Genomic DNA, 20,884 nt, shown 5'->3' with positions numbered 1-20,884 from the left:
TCGGCAGCGACGTTCACGCGCTGCTAGTGGGCGCGCCGGAGGGGGACACCTTGCGTCGGCCGCGCATGCGCGGACCACAACTAACCGCGTGTAGCCGGTCGCGCTAGCCGCGCTGCGAGAGAACTTTCGTTTTAGCGGGGCTGCTGCGCGCTGCCTCCTGTTTGCCCGCGTTAGTGGTTTCACCCGGGCGTTTACAAGCCGCGAAACGTAATCAAACAACCTAAAGTACTTTTAACTGAATTTCAAACGCTGTTACGCTGGTTTCAACCTCTACTGTTAGCTTTCTCGGCTTATCCAGAAACTACCTTTAACCCCCGCAATCCAGTGGTGTCGGTGTTGGTGGCGGGTCGGGGGGAGGGGGGGGGGGGAGGACGGTCGAGGGGGGGAAGGGTGCTTTATGCCCACATACCCACTTTCTGCAAAACCTGAAATGTAGTCGGTTACTTCATATTTTAAAATTTTGAATAAAATGGAATATATATCGTCTCTAATGACTTCTTCTAACAGATATCATATGTATTTTAAATTTTTAAGAGAAAGTTAACCAGATTTCACTTACCTCAATCAATATCATGTTCAGTATTTCGAAGTTTAGGGCATTACTTACACATCACTATCTCTTTAAAACGTATACTTAAGAGAGAAGATAAATAATGAACGAAACTTGAATTTTTATAACTTTTTTGTAATGTAAATGTCAGCCTGGCCTGCTGTCCGTGTGGTCTAACGCACGGCTTTCCGGGAGGGAAGGAGCGCCTGGTCCCCGGCACGAACCCGCCCGGCCGATTTGTGTCGAGTTCCGGTGAGCCGTCCAGTCTGTGGGTGGGTTTTAGGCGGTTTTCCAACTGCCTCGCCAAATGCGGGCTGGTTCCCCTTATTCCACCTCAGCTACACTATGTCGGCGATTGTTGCGCAAACAAGTTCTCCACGTACGCGTACATCACCATTATTCTACCGCGCAAAATTAGGGGTTACACTCGTCTGGTGCGAGACTTTCCCTTGGCGGGGGGGGAACCGCACATTAACCCTGGGTTTGGTGTGGGGCGGCGGAGGGGTGAACTGGACTACGGTAGTCGTCGTGGGGTTGTGGGCCACTGCGGCTACGGCGGGGATGGAGCCTCTCCGTCGTTTCTAGGTCCCCGTTAACATAGCGTAACATAACATAACCTAATGCAAATGTCGTGTGACTAGGGCCTCCCGTCGGGTAGACCGTTCGCCGGGTGCAAGTCTTTCGATCTGACGCCACTTAAGAGACTTGCGCGTCGATGGGGATGAAATGATGAAGATTAGAACAATACAACACCCACTCACTGAGCGGAGAAAAACTCCGACACAGCCGGGAACTGAACCCGGGCCATCAGGATGGACATTCCATCGCGGTGACCACTCAGCCACTGGGAGCGGACATAATTGTTTGTAGCTTTCATGTAGTCGGTAGTACACGTTATTGAAAATGAATCGGTATTGCTAAGGGCGTGCTAAACGGTATTTTCAGGCTGTGACCCACAATGGCACATCAGCCTCTCTTTAAAATTATGTTGTTAATGTAATTCAACAACAATTAACGACTTCTTTATTTTGTATTTTATTTTCCATTTTTCTTGATCACAATGTTCTCTCCTATTACACCACTGGTAATGCACGTTATGGAAAATTTCTTGGTATTGCTAAGGTTACGGGAAGAGTTGTGAGGCATACTTTGCAAATTTAGAACACAATCTGCTACAAAAAATATAAGAACTTAAGTAATAATAAAAGTTCTCAAGAAAGACGAAGAAGATACCATACTGTCGCAATTATGGTTAGACTATTTCCAAAACCTGAGTGGGGAATGAGGAAATTATTGTAACTGCCCAACAGCAATTAATGTATTGTATATCCAATATTTTGTTGGTACTTTCAGTGGCCCATGTGAATACTGTCATCAAAATGTGTAGTAAAGAACTATTAAATTAAAACGAAATACTTCACATGACAGTTTCACTGTCAGTTTCGCTGTATGAGCAGCGAAAACGTAGTAAGCGATAATTTTTTTCTTTTTATCATTTTATCGTGGTCTTCAGGGAGAAGTTACGTACATACGGTGTTTCACTACGCATGGCCTACACCAAAATAATACTGGGAAGGGAAGATTGGTACAGCTGATTCATGAAAGAATAGGGAATGGATCTGGGGCCACACATGGTCCAATACTTGTGTCATTGGTAGGAAAAGTAGGTCTTTTTAGAATTAATCCAGACAACAGGTTCCCCTGCCTAAATAAAAATATTGAAACAGTCACTCACAAGATAGATTTTAACAGTTCAAATATAACTCACACCAGATGTCACAAAGAAAAACAAACCATTGGAAAGATAACATGGGACATTTCACGGACTTAACAATTCTTCATCAAAACAAGCAATCAATGAAAAATAAAATACAAATATTAGAAGTTGAGTTCAAATCCTTGAACTGCACAGAAGTTTGTGTTAGCGAGCACTGATGTAGAGACACAGAAATCCAACATGTAGTATTATCATTGGATGAAAGGACAAACACTTACTGCAGAACTGCTTCAAGGGGTGGAGGATCATGCATTTATATCAGAAAAGGAACACAGTTCAAATGAAGACATGACCTTACTACAGTAAGCGAAGACAAAAATCAGCTATTGAATTAACAGGGCTTGATATCACCAAGAAATTAATCATTTTTTGCGTGTATAGATCTCCCGGTGGTAGTGTGGACACTTTTTTCCATAAATTAACACAAGTACTAAATAAAGTCTCAAGTACAAAAGTCAACATAACTCTTTGTGGTACATAAACATAAACATCATAAATGAATCGAGCAGCACCCTCATAAATATCGTTCAAAGTTTTGGCATGTCCCTAACGGTCAATAGTGCAACAAGGGTTACAACAATGATTGCACCAGTAACTGACCATGTGGCCACAAACATGAACACGAAAAAATGTGATGTAGCTGTAAAAGATTAGGACTAACAGACAATTTTTTTCAAATAACAACAGTACAATCAGGCATCGAATCGATCCCTAAACTCCAAGTTTACAAACGACATCTATCAGAAATCAAAATAAAAGATTTTTCAAAAGAACTACCAAAACAAAGCTGGGATGACGTGTATAAGGAAACCAATATGACTATGAAATTCTCTGAATTCTCCAGATTATTTAAACTGACATTTGAAAAGACATTTCCAAAAGTATGCATGTCTGTACCAACATCTCACAAAAACAGATGGATAACATCAGGTTTCATGAAGTCCTCCCAAACACTTAAATACCTCAGTTCCATGAAAAAGAGTCACAACCATCCATAATTCTTAAATTTCTATCACAGATACAGAAAGATCTATAGGGAAGTGCTGAATGTTGAAAAAAGTCATTTAATGAAAAAATAATATGTAATGTAGACAATAAAACGAAAGCAGTCTGAGATGTTATAAAAAAGGAAATGGGGAGAGGCAAACAAACGCAGAATAACATACCGCTATGGGAGGGGGATAAGGTAATACATGATCCACAACACTTACCAAACTATGTAAATGAGCATTTTTCAAGTATTGCAGAGAAGTTACAAAAAAAATCCCCAAAATATATAACACATGTATAGAATGTTGCACTAAGTACAATGGAGCTACTTCCAACCAAAGAGAATCAATAAAACAGTTCAAAAACTAAAAAATAAGAAGTCAGTAGGCTTAGATGACGTACCAATGTGTGAACTGAAACAATGCATATGGATTATACAAGATCCCTCAACAAATATAATAAATGAATCCTTCACATCAGGGACATTAACAGAGCAGTTAAAAAAGGGAAAAGTTGTACCTTTGCTTAAGAAAGGTACTGCAGAGGACATAGAAAATTACTGGCCATCTCCCTCCTGTCACTACTCTAAAAAATAATAGAAGTAATTATGAAAGACAAATTAATGAATTACCTGAATAAATACAATCTTTTAATCGAATGACAGTTCTGTTTCTGCAGTGGCAAAAATATGGAGTCTCAAAAGTTGTACTTGGTGCTACGATAGAGATGAGTATGTCACAGGCCTATTTTTCGATCTGTCTAAGGCCTTTTATACAGTCAACCACAAGATTCTATTAAAGAAATTAGAAGCATTAGGAAAAAAAGGGGTAGCTAATGACTGGTTTCGATCATACCTAGCAGGTAGGGTACAAAGATTCGAGATAACACATACTTCAAATAGATCTAAATATTTAGTAAAACACTTACCAGAATCAAAATACATTAATATAGGGTTTCCACAAGGTAGCATATTAGGACCAATACTATACTGATATACATCAATGACTTTCCCAGTAGTGTTACTCATGGTGAAAAAAATTCTCTTGGTTGAGGACAGCCATATTATAATCACTGAGAAAACAACAAAACTTCTTGCAGAGAAAGCAAATTAAACTCTCAAGGAAGTTTATGATTGGTCAATAAGCAATAAAGTGACATTGAGCATAAATGAAACTAATGCCATGAATTTGAGTTTGAAGAGGAAAAATGACAATTTCAAATTAAATGTAGGCGGCACCTCCATAGAGTGTGTAGCAAATGCTAAATTTGTAGGAATTAATATTTATTCTCAGTTGAAGTGGTGTGAACACAAATCTACTTGCAAACAGAATGTCATCAGCATGTTATGCCCTTGGAATCCTATCATCAGTGTGTAACATGCAGAGTCTTTTAGTTACATACTATTCATATTATGTACACTCAGTTCTTAGCTATGGCATTCTTTTTTTGGGGAGCAAATGCCAAAAATATGAACACAATTTTCAAACTCCAGAAAACAGGCATAAGAATAAAATCCAAAAATAGCAGTCGAGCTCACTGTAAAGATCTGTTCTGTTAACTGTCAATTGTACACATCAAAAATAACATTGGTAATCACTGCTCAAACAGCTCTGTCCACGACCATGGAACAAGAGCTAGACTCAACTTACATTTACCAAGAAAAAAAAAAAAAAAAGAGATCTACCGATCTATAAAGGTATTACTACTACTACACATTTGAAATTATGTGTAAAGTCTGTTGCAAGTCATTAAATGCTGTAATTCTAATTACTGGATGAATAACAATGGGTATTCGCGCTTCGTGGGCTACAATGCTTTTTCACACTCAATCCTATCATCTGCATTCGGTTCCATTTCTGTTCCTTCTTCGCTTCAGCGTACGTTTTACCAGTTTGTAGTTACGGCTTTTCCTGGAAAAAAGGCGGTCTTGGAATTAGTTCTTGAGCGATAATTCGTTTATGGAAATAGTCCCGTGTTACTCTCACATATTGCAGGTCTTTTTCATTCTCAATGAATTACAACTACTTCCTTTTAATGTTGAGAAAGTAGAGGAAGACATGGTTGTCCCATTTCGTAACGCTCACACGAGAAATGTGATTATAGAAGAACACCTTTATCCTATGAACAGTGTCCGTGAACTTTTCAACCGGTTTAAACATTTAAATGATTATCCCACCTTCAGGTGTATTTTTTTCTTACATGTGTATGAAGTAAATAGTTATGTCATTTCCTAAATTTATCAATTTCATCTACTGAACCTGGGGATATCCTCGAGATGCCTCTTTCTCTCATTTCCTGTGTTGGCATTAATTGACACTGATTTATTCCTGTAGACGCTTCTGATTAGTTGATATGTTCTTTTATATTTCTCTGATTGGTGTGCCAAGGCTACTTCATGAGAAGTTTTTGGCTGAATCCATTCTCTTAGGTACTTAAATTTCTCAGTCAGTTTCATTTGACATTCTCGATGATAACTTAACGTTTGTAATAAATTCAGTTTTCCCGAAGGAAATCTAGAGCCCAAGATCTGCTTACTGTGCGTCCGAACCATGGCAGAAACATTATTCACCTATGTTTTGGAGAATGAAGTCTATTCTCTCAGATGTTTAGATGTGTGTGAGGTCCTGCTCTCATCGGTCCCTAGACTTACACACTACTTAAACTAACTTAAATTAACTTAACGCTAAGAACAACGCACACACCGATGCCCGAGGGAGGACTCGGACCTCCGGCGGGTGTGACAGCGCAATCCGTGACATGGGTCCTTCAACCGTGGAGCCAATCCACGCTGCTATTCTCTCACTATTCGTTCACTCTAAGCTATGTTTATTGGTTTTTCATTTATTCCCTTTCTGTTTCGAAGCGACTTCGACTTCATCTTCAGGCACTTTATCACTGTGATCAGTGTGATATACAATCTTAAATACATCCAGTTGATTCTCTCGAGTATCCTCTTGAGTCGTAACTGTTACAACTGACAAATTTGTCTTACAATTACCACACCGAAGGATGCTGTGTTGCATTAATTTCATAAACTTACTGTCGGGTATCACATAGAATTAATCTATTTGGGACAGGAAAATTTGGAAACATGTAATTTCGTTATTTGGCATCTTACAATAGTTTCCGAAAACTACCAACTCCAAGGGACATGCGGTTATCAGTGGGCCTCTTATTCAACGAAACGTGTAGGATTCGGTGGATTTGAACTAGCGCACATAATGAAAGAGGTCATGTTTCGTATTTAGACATTCGCATGTCCATCGATGTTTTTCGGTATCCTTTGGATACGTCAATACTTTTTCACTCTGAATATACCTTTGAAAATAGCTGTTCTAACAAAATATTACTAAACAGAAATTACTCAGAATATCACGGTGATGATCATTGTATGACATTGCTTTATGACCATGACATACAGGCAGATAAAGGATATACTAGTTAGTCCCTCTCCCCAATTTCGTGTCTATTGTTGTTTTTTATACTTTCCGGTCCCTGGGAGTTTGACCAGGAGTTTGCAAAATAAGTTACTGTGAGATATTTTCACTCAGTTTTGTGATTCATGCATTTGGGTCTGGGTAAATGATTTGTATACATTACAGATGGCTCCATTCCTACTTTAATTGCAAGAGATTCTATCTGAAGACTGCAATTCAGTTTCACTTCACCTCAACCAAGTACGTTCGTCAACGCCGATATGATAGTGCACAAACCCGTGTTTCGTTACACGAGGTGAAAAACACGTGTAAACGCATCTTGTAGGTCGTCTGACAATGGTTACTCTCAAATGATTACTACCTGTCAAAAAGTGGAACTCCGAGAAGGTGAAGTCGAAACGAAATGAAACTTTATTGATTGAGAGGTATTTGATGTTACTTCAGTGACTGCAGAATCGAGCCTGAGTCCAGTTATACGCATGACGTTGCACACCACCTGGCCGAACACATTGTTACGCCGTTGAGCAGCAGTCCATCATTCCCGGTCACGGCCCCTCTCCACGGACAGTCGTTTCTGTTGTGTTTCTACCGGCAGCCTTTGCGCTGGGCCGTAGGTCCCTTGTCCAGTCGCTGCTAATCTCCGACCAGCGGTGACGGTTGACACACAGTGTTGCGGGGAGCCCGCAACTTGTTCTCGGATGGCTTGTGCAGATGTTGTGGGACTACGCTGTGCTTGGTGAACTGTACTGTGATCCTCACTTGTGGTGCTAGGTCGTAGTGATCCGGAATCTCATGTTTCCATGCCGTCCAACCTCGAGCCACTGTCATAACGGAATGTCCTACAAATCTGGATTTGGGAGGATACGACTAGCCGGCCGAACAGGGACCCATAATGGGGCCCCTTCCCAACCATCAGATGCTGATGACGCTGTCTCACCCGGGTGCGCGAAGTCTTCGTGTCAATCACAGTGATCACTCAACATCTTGCCTCGGGCATGGATGTGTGTGATGTCCTTAGGCTAGTTAGGTTTAAGTAGTTCTAAGTTCAAGGGGACTGATGACCTCAGAAGTTAACTCCCGTAGTGCTCAGAGCCATTTGAACCATTTGAACCAAAACGATTTTTTTTAACTCATAGTCGTAAACGGCATTGCGCCGCTTAACCCATTGTTTTCCTTCTTTGGCATAAAGAGTCTTCTGAACACGACGTATGTGGCGTCATTGTATCAGTATGCCATATTTTAATTCTACATTGTTTGCGTTTTGTTAAGAGAGCAGTTAATGCCTTGCCTGGCGTGATACCCTTTCTTGTAGGCGACAATTCAACAAGGGAACATAAATTTTAGACATTCGTGAGAAATCCGACGCGCTTCTTCTTTTAAAAAGGATCATGACACGTAGTTGTTGTATCATCTTTTGCTATAACTACCTGTTTCAGTATCATGGTATATTAATCACATGTTATAGCATTTCATATTAGTTTGTGAGTAATCTTCGCAGTTTCAAGGGGAGGGGAGGTTACTTGGTGCCAACCTTTTGAAAATATCCTAAACTACCCTGGCACTTTATATTTTAAATTTAAGGAAAAGTAATTTTTTAATGATTTCTTGTATCAGATTCCAAAACTGTCCGAGTTCCTGATATTCAGGAAGTCGGGGAAACAGTACTCCCTCCCACAAAAAAAAGCACTCCGTCTTCAGACCACGAGTGGCCTACCGGGACCATCCGACCGCCGTGTCATCCTCCGCGGAGGATGCGGATAGGAGGGGCGTGGGGTCAGCACACCGCTCTCCCGGTCGTTTGATGGTATTCTTGACCGAAGCCGCTACTACTCGGTCGAGTAGCTCCTCAATGGGAATCACGAGGCTGAGTGCACCCCAGCAAATAGCAACAGCGCATGACGGCCTGGATGGTCACTCTTCCTAGTGCCGACCACGCAGCACAGCGCTTAACGTCGGTGATCTCACGGGAACCGGAGTTACCACTGCGGCAAGGCCGTTGCCCACTCCCTCCCCCTAAATTACCAAGCCATCAGTCTGTTGCGTATACAGAATCATATGGTTTCCTAGGCATAAAAGCCCTTCCTTTGTTATGTTTTTCTCACAGTCAAATTTTCAATAGATTGTCCTTCAGTTGAAAGTGTATCTCAATAGCTGCGCATACTGTTTGGACAACCGACTGAGTAGCTGCAGGGTTAGCGCCGCAGATTGCTAACCGAAGAGGCTCTGGGTCTATTCCAAACCGTGTGGGAGATTGTCTCCGCTCGGGGTCTGGGTGTTTTGCTGTCCTTACATTCGTATCGTCAGTACTGACACGGAAGTCACCTCAAACACATTGTCGCATCGTCTTTTCGTCACTGTGCTGGCAATACGGACACTAACTGGAAGCCATTGAACTGAAATTCGAAATAATAATTAACAGTTCCCTGGACGTGCCCCGTTCCTGTTCTAGTGCACGTGGGAACTGCGCTGTTGATGTTATTGTCAAACTAGTTGACAAACCCGGCATTGCCCGGGCATTTATTATGTCAATTTTCAATTAGAAATTAAAACAAAAAGGAATCGTGTTTGTAGTGCGATATAGAAAAAATTTCATTGCCATGTACTCGTGAAAACACCTTTGAAATGATGAAACAGCCGTACAAAAATGTGCATAGCATACAAATGTTTAAGTACAGTCTCTATGGTAATACGTATTCGTAGCTCTATGGACGACTGTTGTTTACGCCTACAGCCGTTTACGCTTCACTTTTGAATATTGTCAAAAGCGCTGCCGGGTGTCATGATTTCGTTTAAGCTGAGTCGAATGTGGGACTGTCTTACAAGCGGATCATCGGACCTGCTAATCACGTATTTTCATAAGTATGTTGTAGAGGGATCTGTGCTGGGTTTCTGGCTAGGGGGTTTCCTTGCAATGGTCCTTTTATTTCCGAGATAATCTATATTGAAGTTTTATAAGTACCTTCATTGTCTATAGCGTCGGTAATGACTCGACTAACAAAGAACAGTATTTAGGCTAAGGTTTACAGCTACATCGCTGCCGTTAAAGGTTCAAATCTTATCTTCTTGTGTACTTTTTTTATTATTTTTATCCATTTGATCGTACACAGTATCGTTAAATAGTATATATTATACAGTATTATTCAAAAATAGTCATTGTCATCGGAGGTATTTCATTACTAAATCAATCATAACAGCAAACGTTCTTCAAGTGTGTATTCCGTTTGTTGCTGAATAGATTACGGAAATGTCTTACTCTCCATCACTTACATTGATTAAGATGTTAGAACAGAATTCCGGGTCGTATTTGTTGCAGAGGCAACCGAAACACAAATTCGAAGAGCACCACGCAAATTTTGCTATAGCTGCTACCGTGAAGACACCAATGATTTTTCAGAATCGATACTGAAAAACACAGTTATTTTAAATTCAAAAAGACTGTTCTGTCTTCCATAAGAGTCGATGCGAACCACAGTTATTTGTTCATTCCTGCGAAAACAGAAGCGCTTAACAGTTGCGGAATGTGTTTCTATGGAATTTTCCCTCAAAGCGATTACTCTATTAATCTTTAGCAAGTTGGGAGCATTTTAAAGTTTTATCGTGAAATTTTTATCTGCGTGTAAAAATAAAAATCATTGGGTTGAATGAGTGGAGCACATTCTGTGGGATAATTTTTACAGCGCAAGTGCTTGCTTTTCTTCTGTCTTTAAAGATTTGATCGTAAAGCACTCAGTGTGCCCTCACCACGTATCAAGCGAAAATTATTCTGATTTATGGCATTTTAGCTATGAACCAAAAACGGAATACAGCTTTGAAGAAAAGTTGCTGTAGTGAGTGACTGATATATTAATGAAGTTACTACAGCGAAAATGATTATGTTTTAATAATTTTGCATGGTAATTATAATTTTATTATATTCTGTGCGATGCAACCAAAAAGAAGTTATTTTCAACTGCGGATCACCACAGCCAAACGTCCACACATTGAAATAAATAATCCGCAGTGGCTGTGGGATACTTCTAATTAAAAGTCACGACCGGTTTCGCTACAATAGAGGACGCATCATCTGATGATCTGTACAATTAATATGGAATAATTCTTATACAAAGGATCGTTAACAAATATGTAGAGAACAACGGGATAGTGTAAAGTAGTGTTATAGAACTGTGCTTGAGGAGTCCTAACAAAGATTATTTTTAATAGGTCATCGACGAAAGGAAACTGCCTTAGAGACACTACCCATCATTTACGTCATATTATAAGGAAATCGTGCGGTAAAAGCTGTAATCCTTTTATAAAACGAAGGGAGTAGCAGAACATATAAATATGAAATCCGGATAAAACGGCACAAGCCAAGTTGTAAATTAGTAATACATTAAGACAATACCAAGACTGTACCCAGTAAACGAGAAGAGGAGCCTCACCACACCACAAGCAGAAATGTGGTTGAACAGCAGGAGAAAGGGTAGATCTGATCGCTATGCAATGGGGAAATTGTTTACAGGCGTTATCACAGGCCCTGAGAACAAAACAGTTGCTGTAGAGGGCGTGAATGTTCGGGGGTGGCTGTTCCTGTCCTAAACTACTCAAAAATATGCAAAACGATTGACTCCTACACTGCGCGGTTAGTACACACATGCCCGCAGGTTAGTCGATCTCACTGTCATACGATACGCTATTGTCTGTTACAAAGTGACGTCCTGCTCAGCCATCCGCTGTGGCCAAGCGGTTCTAGGCGCTTCAGTCAGGAACCACGCTGCTTCTACTGTCGCAGGTTCGAATCCTGCCTCGGGCATGTATGTGTGTGATGTCCTTAGGTCAGTTAGGTTTAAGTAGTCCTAAGTCTGGGTGACTGATGACATAAGACGTTAAGTCCCATAGTGCTTAGAGCCATTTGAACCAATTTCGTCCTGCTCATGAACGACGAAATCTAGGGAACAGACAGTCTAAAAAATAGAAAAGGTATTTTACAATTATTCAAACCATAATTCGATAGTGGATGCCCGTTTGATGTTCCAGCAATGCGGGTAGTGTGAGGTGATACAAGTTCCTCTGTACATTCTGATGCGCTGCACGATGTTACAGTATTGCCAGCTCCTCGTTCTATACATTTGTTTTCAAATTGCATCCGACCCAATTTTGCTAGAAAAAGTTTGGTCTAGATTATAGATGAAGAATCGCATGCCAACCTCAATGTACTTCCCTTTTTCTTCACCCTATATACTGCGAAATATTACGATTTTATAGTTACTGAACTGCCAGTTCAAAGCTGGCAACGTAGGCCCATCTGAGGTTACTGTTCTTAAAATGTACCGTTGGAATCTGAGGAAATTATTGTAACTGGATTCATCATCCATGCAATGTACGTTGGAGCGCAGCAAACACTAAGCACATTGTTTCAGCATTTGGAGAGAGGCGATTTGACTCTGACTCAAGGAAATGTATTGCATGTGGCCACTGAGATGCTCTGCTCGTCGACGGGAAAGAAAAGGTGGTTTGAAGTGATTCCTGTGCCTCCTTCATGCAATTACTCTTGCACGCTATTACTACTCGCAGAACTCAGTCTAAGTACTCACAAGGGAACCTCCCCATCGCACCCCCCTCAGATTTAGTTATAAGTTGGCACAGTGGAGAGGCCTTGAAAAACTGAACACAGATCAATTGAGAAAGCAGGAAGAAGTTGTGTGGAACTATGAAAAAATAAGCAAAATATACAAACTGAGTAGTCCACGCGAAGATAGGCAACATCATGGACATTCCAAGATAAGGACCGCTGTGGTCCCATGGTTAGCGTGAGCAGCTGCGGAGTGAGAGGTCCTTGGTTCGAGTCACCCCTCATACGAAAAATTTTTCTTTATTTTAGCAAAGTTATGATCTATCCATTCGTTCATTGACGTCTCTGTTCACTGTAATAAGTTTAGTGTCTGTGTTTTTCGGCCGCACCGCAAAACCGTGCGATTAGTAAACGAAGGGACGTGCCTCTCCAATTGGAACCGAAAACATTTGATCGCAAGGTCATAGGTCGACCGATTCCTCCACAGGAAAACACGTCTGATATATTCTATACGACACTGGTGAGGGCATGTGCGTCACATGACAGGAATATGTTGTCGACCCACCTAACTTGTACACTTGGCGAATGGGTAAAAAGATTCTTCTACGTTGCCCGATTTAGGTTTTCTTGTGGATGTGATAATTACTCCCAAAAAAGTGATGAAAACATAAGAGTTTGTCACATAAACTGCAACAAATGAATCCAAAAGTCTCACACTCGCACACTTTTCCCTGTGCTCTGTCAAAACATATGTTTTTTACGTTTTCAAATTTTTCCGTGTGAGACCGTCAAATCCTGCATATGTCCAAGCAAATCTGGCCCTGGAATTTTGGAGAGCGAAGTTGATTATGTGTGAGTGACTGAACTTTGATAATTGTCTGAAAATAAAAAATTAAACTTTTTGCTCGAAGGAAGACTTGAACCGGGGACCTGTCGTTCCGCAGCTGCTCACGCTAACCACGGGACCACGGCACTCCTTACCTCGAAATGTCCATGATGTTGCCCATCTTGGCGTAGACTACTCAGTTTGTATATTTTGCTTATTTTTTCATAGTTCCACACAACTTCTTCCTGCTTTCTCAATTGATCTGTGTTCAGTTTTTCAAGGCCTATCCACTGTGCCAATTTATAACTAACTCTGAGGGGGGTGCGATGGGGAGGTTCCCTTGTCAGTACTGGTGCTCTCGAAGTCCGCAAGCGAACTCGGACTGACCGGCGATAGCCGGCTGGTTAAGTAAGCGGTGGCAGGAGTTGCTGAACTCAGTCTTCCTGGAGGTGTGCCACTACCCACTCTTTGCATTGGCGCGCGGGTCTGCGTCTTCTTGATGCCGTTTTGTGGCTCTGCGCTGGTCGATGCCTTCGGACTGCACACATTTAAAAAATAAGCAATAATGTTTTCCAACTATGTTATTAAGTGTTTCTACCATTGTACTCCTCAGAGAAATGGGGTTCAATTCTTTGTACTGAGTGTTTTTCAGTGGTACCTCAACATTTTTGGGACTAGGCTTAATTTAGAGTACAATTATAAGTTGTAGCAACTTAGAAATGTTTTCTTTTAAATACAAAAAAAATGGAAAGAGTATGTAACGTTTCACCATAAATGTTTGAAGCCAGCAATTCAAATAATTACTTACTGCTACATTCTTTAGCTTTTTTTTTTAACAAACGTGAGTTGTGTTCTAAAAAGTAAATGGCAACTCAAATTTAACTACTTATTCTATGCTAAATCCATTAGCAGATTGCAAGCGGTAACATAATAGGTCTTTTTATAAAACATTGCTTGACGGTGCAAAAACATGTTTCTACCTGCTGTTGGTACACGTGATGTAGTGTTACAAATGGTTCAAATGGCTCTGAGCACTATGGGACATCTTAGGTCATCAGTCCCCTAGAACTCAGAACTACTTAAACCTAACTAACCACACATCCATGCCCGAGGCAGGATTCGAACCTGCGACCGTAGCGGTCGCGCAGTTCCAGACTGATGCGCCTAGAACCGCTCGGCCACTTCGGCCGGCATGTAGTGCTACACAAAGAAAGACAATTATTGTATACGTATTTCTGAACAACCGAAAATAAATACATGACTAAAACGTTTAACTAAATCGTTTGATGCTGAGAGATGCCACGTAAGCATTATACAAGTAATGTATGTGCAGGAGTGAGTGGTTTTCCACACACAGTTGGTTACAAAGCTCAAAGCGTTTTGCAAATACCCGAGCTCCGTTCACGTGAGTGCGTAAATAAAATAAGTGAATTTACCTTGTGTATCAGAAACATGATAATTTGGATTCAAGTAATGCATACAATTAAAATAGCAATGCCCTCCCTATCTGCAAGGATAGCTTCAGATCACGACAATTAAAGCTGCGTGCTATTCCGTCTGGATCTGCGTCTGCTAAGCATTATAGATTCATCTGGAATGCATAGCACTGTTTAATACACAAGAGTATGAATTGAATACTGACAAGATTCGCTTCGCAAATCGCTTTTGTTGCGCGCACAAGGGATATCTGTGCAGTAACGTAGACACTAGAGCGTTCCTTGAGGAGAACCAATTATTTCAGTGCCGGTGTCCGTGCACTGCGGAATGACAGCGAAATCCAGTGGTGGCGCGGCGCAGAGACTCCAGGCTGCAACAGCTGAATGGGACGGCTCAGGCTGGTCCGTCGTCTTTAGCTCGTGACGGCCGTCACAGCATCACTCAGAGCAGTGTCACTGAAGCGTAAGTAGGGCGAAGCAGTCTCCGACGCCGCCAGACAATATTTCTGCTTCACAGGTCAGGAGTAGACCCTTCTCGAAAGTACTTCACAACACCGTAAGCTCCCATCTTCTGAACTTCACTGGAATTGTCACGTTTCGTTTGGTGCATGTAGCCATCGTTACAGCCATATTTGAATGAAATTGATGACTTATCAACCCGTTGTGAGCAACATTCCATAGTATACTGTTTCTCATTTAGAACCACTACATTAATCACATATTATAAACATTATTTTACGCGATACGTTTAATATGAGCACTAATATTTCAACCTCACACACATTTCCATTCAACATTACTTTAAGAATAATCTCGTTTAGCGTGAAAATCAAAATAAATAATACTATGCAATTGAAGAATCATTACGAAATGAAAGAATTTTTATTTACAATTTAATCATGCCACTCATGTTGAAGAACAGCACATATATTAATCATTAATCATAATCACTAATGTACTTCACCTTAACAGTACCAACTATAATACAAAGAACAATGCGCAGTCGCGATATTAATAATTAAACAGCGATACACTACTTCCTTTGGGACCCATTGATTCGTTTCATGGGTTTAAACTGTGTTTGTAAATCGCTGCACGGTTCGTAGCAGAGAGATCTCGCACACGAAGAATAGGTTAGAAGCAGCGCATTTCGTCAGAATGAACAATGCGTATTAGCATTGTCATAATAGCATTTCACTATCCCGTTCTTACTGTATGGTACTCCGACGGCGGACATTAGGCGGCTGCAGTGGCGCAGAGCGAGCGACAAACAACTAATGTGCGCGAAAGGTTAAAAGCTGTGTTCTCAGGATACCATAAAAATGGTTCAAATGGCTCTGAGCAGTATGGGACTTACCATCTATGGTCATCACTGCCCTAGAACTTAGAACTACTTAAACCTAACTAACCTAAGGACATCACACAACACCCAGTCATCACGAGGCAGAGAAAAGAATACCATAACACCGTACTATAAAAATTTGACCAAAACGTTCTGGCGGAATCGATTTCTGGATCTGATACATCGCAAGAGTACCTTTTTCGCCCTAATATAAGAGGTCAGTTTCATGATGTTTCCTTTTTCATCTTTATTTACGTAGGTATGTGATCATTCTTGCTGTTTTGGATTGCGAATATCTACTGAGAGATCCATAGCGTCCATGGTATCCCAGAGATGTGCTGCGAGCTAGCTTGTGTAGCCTATGCGGTAGCGTCATATTGTGTGAGAAGTAACAGGACACAGGCGGTGACAGTGTTCAGTTGATGTTCTGAAGTAAACATCTCCATTAGCTACTTATTTATTTTTCCTATTTACTTATTCACTTTTTATATTTTTCTAATAATTATTGACGCATAGAGTTTGGTAATTCGATTGATATTATCATATACTACTAACGGTTTATATTGTTTCCTGCACATCAGTAACTAATAAAAATAAATGTACTACAACAGCTAATAAGCGATCACTGTAGTTACTTTTTCTGCTAATTAAGACTACGCACAGCATCACAACGAATTTTATATGCTATTTGTCTTACGCTAAAACCTATATCACCGTTGTCTATCCCGACTTTTCGCATCATCTGACTGTAATATGCGACAAGGAGCAATAATAATCATGAAGAATCTTTCATTCTATAGAGGAATGTGCACTGATTTTAAACACGAAGACGGAATGGAACTGTTAGCCAGACTGGAGCTCGGCTGTCTTCCGTGCGTTGCTTGTCTGTCTTCCGTTGCAGCCTCCAATTGTCTAGCTGTCAGGAATTGGTTGGCTACATGTCACCCAGCCGAAGACTGTCTTGAACTGGCGTCGGCTATAAAACGTGAAGTCTGTGGCGCACGCACGTGACTAGGATATCGACGACACTGAGCTGAGTACCCACTTCCTTGGCCGCGGCACTAGAGGAACGGCGGAGGGGGGAGGGGAAGGAGGGGGGGGGGGAGTGCGAGCCAAGACTACTGACTGTCTTATACCTCCGGAAAGGATATCCTTTGCTCGTCTGGCAGGAGTCCCACTGGTCCTGACGTCGTCCTATATCCGCTACAGCACCACGACCATTTACTCAGGATAGGCTATCGTAATATGTCTCTCACAGCAGGTCTTCCATACCGTATGAGTAACTGTCGGCCAGAATCAAACACGTGTGAAATTGTTAATTACAATTGCAGCCTATAATCCTGAAAGTTTATACACACACACACACACACACACACACACACACACACACACACACACACACACATATATATATATATATATATATATATATATATATATATATATATATATATATATATATCACTCAACTCATATGACTGTGTGCAGCAAAAAGTATGGTCATTGAAATAACTGATTGAAAATTAAAAATGGTCCAAAAAATTCTAATACAATAACAATACTCCAAAAATACACTCCTGGAAATGGAAAAAAGAACACATTCACACCGGTGTGTCAGACCCACCATACTTGCTCCGGACACTGCGAGAGGGCTGTACAAGCAATGATCACACGCACGGCACAGCGGACACACCAGGAATCGCGGTGTTGGCCGTCGAATGGCGCTAGCTGCGCAGCATTTGTGCACCGCCGCCGTCAGTGTCAGCCAGTTTGCCGTGGCATACGGAGCCGTCTTCCGCTCACGCCCCAACATCGTGCAGCCCGCCTCCAGTGGTGTCGCGACAGGCGTGAACGGAGGGACGAATGGAGACGTGTCGTCTTCAGCGATGAGAGTCGCTTCTGCCTTGGTGCCAATGATGGTCGTATGCGTGTTTGGCGCCGTGCAGGTGAGCGCCACAATCAGGACTGCATACGACCGAGGCACACAGGGCCAACACCCGGCATCATGGTGTGGGGAGCGATCTCCTACACTGGCCGTACACCACTGGTGATCGTCGAGGGGACACTGAATAGTGCACGGTACATCCAAACCGTCATCGAACCCATCGTTCTACCATTCCTAGACCGGCAAGGGAACTTGCTGTTCCAACAGGACAATGCACGTCCGCATGTATCCCGTGCCACCCAACGTGCTCTAGAAGGTGTAAGTCAACTACCCTGGCCAGCAAGATCTCCGGATCTGTCCCCCACTGATCATGTTTGGGACTGGATGAAGCGTCGTCTCACGCGGTCTGCACGTCCAGCACGAACGCTGGTCCAACTGAGGCGCCAGGTGGAAATGGCATGGCAAGCCGTTCCACAGGACTACATCCAGCATCTCTACGATCGTCTCCATGGGAGAATAGCAGCCTGCATTGCTGCGAAAGGTGGATATACACTGTACTAGTGCCGACATTGTGCATGCTCTGTTGCCTGTGTCTATGTGCCTGTGGTTCTGTCAGTGTGATCATGTGATGTATCTGACCCCAGGAATGTGTCAATAATGTTTCCCCTTCCTGGGACAATGAATTCACGGTGTTCTTATTTCAATTTCCAGGAGTGTAGAATAATAGAGTCTCATACTACAACAAATAAAGAAAACGAAGTAAAACTATTTTTTCTAAGTATGACCCTATTATTGATCCTTTAATCATTTATCCAAATATCGTTACTATTGTTCATGCTACTACACTACTACTACTACTAGGATATAATATGAACATCAACAAAAGTAAAACGAGGATAATGGAATGTAGTCGATTTCAGTCGGGTGATGCTGAGGGAATTAGATTAGGAAATGAGACACGTAAAGTAGTATAAGTGTTTTGATATTTCGGGAGCAAAATAACTGATGATGTTCGAAGTATAGAGAATATAAAATGTAGACTGGCAATTGCAAGGAAAGCGTTTCTGAAGAAGATAAATTTGTTAACATCGAGTATAGATTTAAGTGTCGGGAACTCGTTTCTGAAAGTACTTCTATGGAGCTTAGCCATGTATGGAAGTGAAACATGGACGATAAATAGTATGCACAAGAAGAGAATAGCAGCTTTCGAAATGTGGTGCCACAGAAGAATGCTGAAGATTAGATGGGTAGATCACATAACTAATGAAGAGGTTATGAATACAATTGGGGAGAAGAGGCGTTTGTGGCACAACTTGACTAGAAGAAGGGACCGGTTGGTGGGACAAGTTCTGAGGAATCAAGGGATCACCAATTTAGAATTGGAGGGCAGCGTGGAGTTTCAAAACCGTAGAGGGACACCAAGAGATGAATACACGAAACAGATTCAGAAGGATGCAGGTTGCAGTAGGTACTGGGAGATGAAGAAGCATGCACAGGATAGGGTAGCATGGAGGGCTGCATCAAACCAGTCTCATGACTGAGAGATGAATACACTAAACAGATTCAGAAGGATGTAGGTTGCAGTAGGTACTGGGAGATGAAGAAGCTTGCACAGGATAGGGTAGCACGGAGAGCTGCATCAAACCAGTCTCAGGACTGAAGACCACAACAACAACAACAACAAATATGACTGAAACCTCTAAACATTTGTCTGTTCATTAGTTACTTCCCTGTTTCGTAGTGGAATTAATAACCTAATATTTAGAAGATTTTTTTGCTGTGCTATACCTGCCGTCGTCTGGTCGGCCGACAGTCACTGCCCTTGCATTCATAGGGCTTACGGCAGCATATCGGCAGTATTTCCTCACTGCTAGACTATTTCACGATTCTATATAACTTCTTAGAACCTAAGTTCCCGCAGTCGCTTGCACTAACGCGATGGACATACTTGCAGGCCGTTTGCTTCAGTAGTCGCCGACAGTTCCCTTTTGTCCATCCCTAGGAACGTTGATTAGCACGGGTGACAGCATGCTGGTGTGTGTTTGATGTCCTCGTGAAGTCCTTCTTTGCCTTCATTTCTGCCACGGCTGCAGTGTCGTCTGAAAAGACGCCGGGTCGGCTTGTTCCTCAGTACTACGTTGGGATTTAGCGCCTTCAGTGCCTAACGACAACCACTCGCTTCATCTCCGTAAAGTGCCCAACCCCAGAATGTCTGTTCCCAACAGCGGGCACTGCCCCTGGCGTAACTATCATTTGTACAGGTACGGCGCGTATGGTCCATGACTGATAAGGCAGTGTGTCAATTAGCTCGGCGGGTGAATATATGTCTTAGACTCATCTTGATGTCAAGGAGGAACTCATGTTCCTTCTGCTAGTGCTTGAAGTGTTCCATTGTGACACGCTTGTTCGATGTGACATTTTTTATAACCTTTTGTATTAGCTCTACTTTTAAGTGTTCGTAATACTCTCGTTCCATCACCTTTCTTTAACCAATAGAGGGCTTCCTTTTCTGCTTTTTACAAGACAAGTGGGCGCTGCGCTTGATGCTGCTATGATAGATGAAGGCAAGAGTTCTAGACTGGCCACTGATGTGATGTGTTACAGAAGCTCTACTAATAGCCTTATGTAGGACCTCCGGTCACTCCATGAGCCTAGTTCTATCGCCAAAATTTCGCCCGATGATTAACTAAAGTTGTTCGTACCGAAGCGTGGTCAGTAGACGAATCTTAAAGCATTGATGAGGCTGTGGTGGTGGTATGCATCATCGATTACAGTTTGCCATCATAGAGTGTGTATCCGTCTCCAAGCTGGACATTATGCCTCACTATAGTAATTTGTTTCTCGATTAACTTCTAATCTACAATAACTAAAATGCTACAATCAATTACCCTGTGTTAGAAACTACATCTTTCCAGCAGTAGCAGTCTCTTTTGGATTGCCTCGCGTTCGTAATACCTCACTGCAATATGTTTTTCCCACCCGACGTTTCCCTGTATGTCTTCCCACGCAGAACAGTTTCCGAGTTGTACTCGTAACGTAACAAAAACTGCATAATCGCTGTCTTCCTTGGAAAAGACGTGCAGATAAACT

This window comes from Schistocerca nitens, chromosome 8 (genome assembly GCF_023898315.1).
Source record: "Schistocerca nitens isolate TAMUIC-IGC-003100 chromosome 8, iqSchNite1.1, whole genome shotgun sequence".
In the NCBI taxonomy this organism is placed as follows: domain Eukaryota; kingdom Metazoa; phylum Arthropoda; class Insecta; order Orthoptera; family Acrididae; genus Schistocerca; species Schistocerca nitens.
The sequence above is the reverse complement of the archived record's forward strand: the minus strand, read 5'-3'. Positions refer to the sequence as shown.